This window comes from Canis lupus, chromosome 5, assembly GCF_003254725.2.
Source record: "Canis lupus dingo isolate Sandy chromosome 5, ASM325472v2, whole genome shotgun sequence".
NCBI classification, from domain to species: Eukaryota; Metazoa; Chordata; class Mammalia; order Carnivora; family Canidae; genus Canis; species Canis lupus.
Window position 1 is genome coordinate 14,945,162 of NC_064247.1, and position 6,709 is coordinate 14,951,870.

Here is a 6,709-nt window from a genome sequence, read left to right on the forward strand (position 1 = left end):
CCAGGACCTCTTCTCCAAGCCACCTTCAATCCTTCACCTTTCTTGCCACTAGGGCGACCAATCATCCTGTTGGCCCCAGACCGAAAGTCCCTTGTCCTGGGAAACCCCTCACTCCCAGGCAAATGGGGACACTTGGTCACCCTACTTGCTACCATACTTTTGGCCAGGCAGGGGCAAACACCCTTCCCCTTCCAGTTCAAGTTCAGGAAAGAAAGGTTAGAAATTTTCAAAGGGAACAACATTAACACATTACTGGAAGTCAAAAATGAAATTACCCAAATTACCAGCACAAAAATACAAGCAGTCACAGAGTCATCCTCTGACTCAAAAAGAATGATGTTCTGGCTACAAATGAACTTGGTTGGCATCTAATTATTAACATCAGAGACAACCCAACTGGAGTAGATTCTTACATGGGAGGATGCCGAGGCTCAGAACGGGAGGGGAACATCCCAGGGCCCGCGGCTGATCAGCGGCGAAGCTGGCTTCCCTGGCTGTACGGTCAGTGTTTTCCCCACCACACCAGGCTGCCACTCCTGCGGGCACAGGCAGCCCTCTCCTTCCCCTCAACTCTGTCCTATCGGAAGACTCCTTCCTTACGGCATCAATCGGTGTCCCCTCCACATTGTGTCTTTGGGTCTTTTCTCTTTATGTCTTTTCTCCCAGGACAGAGCATTGCCTCTCTTGGTCCACAACAATTTAAAAATGATGACAGCACCCCGGCACCCACATAGAAGATGCCATTTCTTTGCTCATGTCATCATCCTCCCTTCCAGCCAAATTACCATTTGCTGGGTTTCTCCCCTTTTGAGAGCTTTCCTTGGTCTTTTCCTCCATATTCATCCCTCCTCTTTCCGTCCTAGACACTTTGCTTATAACCCCCATTGTGTCCCCTACAGACACAGCTTTCTTGGGTTCCAACATCTTGAGGATTGTGTTGTCAGGGCCCTTCTTTCCCCTCTTCATTCACTCACTGGCTTCAGCAGCAGCTTTCAAGGAGGAAGAACCCCAAGACAAGAGGTAGGAGTTCCTCTTCTGTACTTCCAGTCCTGAAATGTTCAGGAGGAAGCTGCCCCAATGTTTCCTGTCTCCTATGTTTGCCAAGCACTCCCCATTCTTTCAGCCTCATATCCCAATATCCCTGCCCCTTCAAACCATTGATACATTCAACTTAGTCTTTGCTGCTCTAAGGGCATTGATTAGGAAGGAATATAGGGGAGCTTGGGGGATCAGTCAAAAAAAGTGTCTGACTCTTGATTTCAGCTTAAGTCATGATCTCAGGGTTGTGAGATCAACCCCACGACCATTGGGCTCCTCTCTGGGTGTGGATCCTGCTTAAGATTCTCTCTCTCCCTCTGTCCCCCCCCCCCCACAAGAAAAGAAAGGAATATAGCATACAGAATCATATAGGAATTGGAAGGGAATTTGGAAGATAAACCAGTCCCTCCTCATTCTCCCTCCCCTGCCCCCAGGAAATGCAAGATTCTTGTCACTACATCCTCATCAGATGGTCAGCCAGCATTGGACAAAATCACTAAGAGTGAGAAACTTGTTTCTTCCAAGAGATTGTGTTTAAGGTAGGATGATTTAATCATTAGAAACTTACTCCTCATGCTGAGTTCAAGTATGTCTCCTTGTAACTCATCCCAGAGGGCCTGGCCCTGCTTTCTGTCCAGATTGTCTACTAAGCGCCTTCTAAAGACAGAACTCCCATCCCTAGTAGCCTTTTCCTCCTCAAAATATACATTCTGGGTGCCTTCAGTCATTCTTCAAAGGGTGTAATTTCTGGGTCCTTCGATAACCTCTGGGTTATTTCTGGTTAATGATCCATATATTTTCTGACTAGTACAAAATTATACAAAGATAGGAATTTCTGGGGTGCCTGGGTGGCTCAGTCAGCTAAGTGTCTGCCTTCAGCTCAGGTCATGATCTCAGGGTTCTGGGATCCAGCCCCACGTTGGGTTCCCTGCTCAGCTGGGAGTTTGCTTCTCCCTCTACCCCTCCCCTGGTTCATGCTCACTCTCTCACACACAAATAAATGGATAAAATCGTAAAAAGAAAATATTTTTTAAAAGGTAAGAATTTCTTTGTTCAAGACTCCATATGTACATAACTGTGATTAAAGTGGTCTTTCCTGGGCAGCCCGGGTGGCTCAGTGGTTTAGCGCTGCCTTCAGCCCAGGGCCTGATCCTGGAGACCTGGGATGGAGTCCCATGTCAGGTTCCCCACATGGAGCCTGCTTCTCCCTCTGCCTGTGTCTCTGCCCCCACCCTCTATCTCTCATGAATAAATAAATAAAATCTTTTTTTAAAAAAAGGTCTTTCCTGTGGGCACTCATTCACCTTGACAACATGCATGACAAACTTCATTCTGATGGTTCTAGTGCATCATCTCAACCCATTCAGAACTTCTGAAATCCTGATTCAGTCATCTGTAATGTGTTAACAACTTAGATAAGCATGCCATTCTTCTCTCTAACCCAGTCCTGATGGAAAATATTCACAGGGCCAAAAACAGAGCTCTTTCTGCCATTAGAGGCCCACTATTCTCAAAGGCCAGGGAAGACTTCAGGAAAGAAGTAGGACATGAGCTGGGCATTAAAGATTTGGATAGACCCAAGATCTGATGTGCCTGGAGGGGAGGGTGCAGGGTTAGGGGGTGTGGGACATTATGAGGATTGCATGAAAGAATACGTGGAAAGAATTACTCAAGATGTGGACGTGTGACTATGGTAGTGATGATGATGATGATGATGATGATGGGGTGCAGCAGGAGGCAGGAAGAGGTGGCAGTGAGCACTGGACAAAAGAAGAATTGCTCTTGCAGCCTTCTCTCACAGTTGCCCATTTCCTTTGATGCATTGTGGGCCCAGAAGAGCGGTCCGGGAGGAGGCTCAGGACTACTTCTTAGGTGCGGAAGCAGGCTATAGTTTCAGCTCTGATGGTGTAGTGACGTATCTACGAGCTTTTCAATGGCTGACCTGGGTTTTATGGAACAGAGGAACCTGTTACTGACACTCAAACTCCTTTCTGGGCCCTTGACTTCCTGATGCTTCTTGCACCATGGACCCACTTAGATATTTCTTCCTATTTCTCCAGATGCTGAGCCATACCGTTGGTCCCCAGGGCCTACTTGTCCCAGCTACTGACCTTTGATGGACAACTCGATTTGCCTTAAATAGATAAATGGTTCTTGACCATGAATTCTAACGTAGCCTTAGAAGGTTCAGGGAGTAACTGCCTCTGGTAGAGAAGATGATCTTATAACTTTCAAACCTATAAAGCCAACTACCCTCCCTTCCCCCACAATAGAGAGATCGGTGCCTAGGCTGTGATCCCTCGACTTTAAAGATGAGATAGCAGGGTTTCCACCTGTGTGTGATATCAGCTCATGCAGCCCAAATTTTATTTCAACGTGCAACTGGTTTATATTTCTACTATGTAGTTTCCGAATCCCCACACCACAGGCAGCCCACCCGAGGCTGAATTGTTTTCTAGGCTCCTCATCAAAATGACTGCTGGTGGTTCTGCCAAGAGTGGGCTGGTGTCTGCCTTCGGGAGTAGCTGCTCAGCATCAATTAGCTCAGGTGAATTTTCTCAGTAATTTCACTTCACAGCTCACAGATTAGATTAAATTTCTATTTATTCCAGATATCAGATACAATCACTTGTCTTGGAGTTCATTTCCCACATCCCACAGAAAAATTAAGCTATTCTGTAGCGTTGGGTGTAGGAAATGGGTTGAGGGTTTTCCCTGTTTTTCCACTAACCTGAGATGCTCTCTTCTGATCTGGGCGGAGATCTTGTCTTCTTTCTCTGAGTCTTTCCAAACTGTTCAGAACAGAGCTGCAAAGGCCCTTACCCTAGTGAGTCAGGCTAGGGGGAGTGTGGGGCATCTCTCTAGGCCCCAAAGGTGAACAACAATAAGATTTGCATGGCATTTACGGATGTACAAAGCTCTGCGATTTTGACACTTAATTTTACTTTGTATTTAACTTAATTTCACATTTAATCATATTTAATCCTCAAAACACCTTGCATAGGAAACATTGGCATCATCCTTGACCATGTTTTGGGGAGAGAGTGGGGGAATAAAGAAATAGAGGCTCACTTTCTATTCTATTTCTATTTCTATGATTACAAGGAGAGTAATTGGCAGAGGGTTGGGAGCCAACCCTGTGGACACCAAGCCTGAGGATCTCTCCACCACACCACACAACCTTCTCTCGAGGATCATTTTGCAAAGGACAGGCACTTAACCTGGCTCTCCAAGGGGAAAGCTCTGCCTATGCTCTTTATGGTCTGCACATCAGGTAGGTACTCACTATGTGCCAGGAAGAGTGTAAATCCACACACATTATTTCCTTCCTTCCTCTGGAGAGTCTTATAAGTGTTATGTATTTTTATCACATTATCACACATATGGAAACTGAACTTCAGGCAGTAGTAGGAAGTAGTTGTGTTAATAGCTCACACAGACACCAGGGACCCAAAAGCACAATACAAATCAACACAGGAAGTGGGGTGGTAAAGGTTCTCATTGCCGGGAGCTAGCACCCACGCATAGCTCCTCTCTTGTTAGGTAATAGGTAGGAGTCCTGCGGGGAGGAAATGGGCTGCAGGTGCTGGTAGGCACATCAAGGTTACCTCAAGGTTATAGGGGCCATGAGTGTGCTTGGGAATGTGAGCCCAGGGGTGGGCTGTATGGCCACCGTTAGAGAGTTAGATGCTTCATCAGGTGTTTTCACGCTGAATATGAACTGAACCTTAGCCAGAGGGGGAATGTGAAGGTCAAGGTTGGCAGGATTCAGGCTCTGTCCTGGGAGCACGTTGTCTAACAGAGAGGGCAGGCCAGATGCACGTACACAGGTTTGCACACTCCTATACACACGCAACTTGAGAATATTTTCAAAGCGGTATGTATGCATGTACTGTATCAGTGAACCCAGCATGGGCCGAGGCCAGCAGGGTGGAAGGCAACCGAGTAAGGATAAGCCCAGCATTCCTCACACATACGTGCCGTGCATGAATGTGCCACATAACTGTAAAAGAAACCGGATTTTCTATCAAAAGGCCCAAATTGGGGAGACTCGGCGCTTCTGTTTTCCGACAAGGTTTTAGACGAGACCTTGCCTAGCTCTTCTAAGACACACCAAACACAGAATGCCAGATAGCATCCCTAGGAACGTGGTTCTCAGATGTAATGCCTCAAAATCAGCTGGAGGGCTTGTTAAACACAGATTGCTGGGCCTTCCTTCACAATATCTAATTCTGGAGATCTGGGGTGGGACTGAGAATTCTCAGTTCTAACAAGTGTCCAGGCGACACTAATGCTACCGGCTTGGGAACACACCCTGAGAACCTCTCCCTAGGATGCACAGGGTTGGCACACAGGGATCTTGCCCTGACACAGCTGGAGCTCCTAACCCACCCCTGGGCTGCTCTCAGCCTCTTCACATAAATGCTACATAGCTGAAGCCTCTCTGGGGCAACTGATAACACAGCCAGCACAGCCCACAGCTGGCTTCTCCTGGAGCACCTGTCCTCCCTGGGCCCAAGCTGGCACTGCTGAGATTTAAATGGGGCTGCTCGGCTGGCTCTCACTTCTGGCGCTTCTCTGCCTGGTTTTGGCCTCTGCACTAACCGGTGGTGCTTATGCTCTGCTACATAACCCCCAGAATGCCCTGTGACCCAGTCACTTAGACCGTGGCCTCAGGTAAGAAATATGTTTTACATCACAACCTTGTTGGCATGTGTACACACACGTTTCACAAATAATACTTATTCCTAGTATGTGTGATATATTCATCTTATGTACTCTCTTTTTTTGTATACTCATTTACCTTTCTCTCTGGTTTTTGTTTTTTTTTTTTTTTTAGATTTTATTTATTTATTCATGAGAGACACAGAGAGAGAGAGGCAGAGACACAGGCAGAGGGAGAAGCAGGCTCTATGCGGGACTCCAGGATCACACCCTAGGCCTAAGGCAGGTGCTAAACCGCTGAGCCACCTGGGGATCTCCCTGTTTCTTTTTTTAATGGAGGTTGCTTAACCGAATTGTTTTCACAGATCCACAGATAAGTCACAATCCCAGGTATATAAATTACAAATAAAACTTCTCTGAGGGGGTGCCTGGGTGGCTCAGTCAGTTGAGTGTCCAACTCTTGATTTCAGCTCAGGTCACAATCTCAGGGTCATGGAATCAAGCCTGGCATTGGACTCCATGCTTCTTTCCCTTTGCCTTTGCCCCTCCTCCACCAAAAAATAAAAAGTAAATAAAAAACAAAAAACCTCTGAGCCTTAGTCTCCTAATCTATACACTTGTAAGATGCCTATACTGCCAATCTTTTTTTTTTTTTTAAAAGATTTTATTTATGTATTCATGAGAAACACACACTCACAAAGGCAGAGACACAGGCAGAGGGAGAAGCAGGCTCCATGCAGAATCCTGATGTGGGACTTGATCCCGGGACTCCAGGATCACACCCTGGACCGAAGGCAGGCGCTAAACCACTGAGCCACCCAGGGATCCCGTTTGTCTTGAATAATACCATGTATGCAAAAGTCTTCTCCAGATAGAAATCCTCTATGGGTACAAAGTGCTATTAACACACATGCTTTTTATTTTATTTATTTATTTATTTATTTATTTATTTATTTATTTATTTATTTATATTTTATTTATTTATGCATGAGAGACATAGACAGGC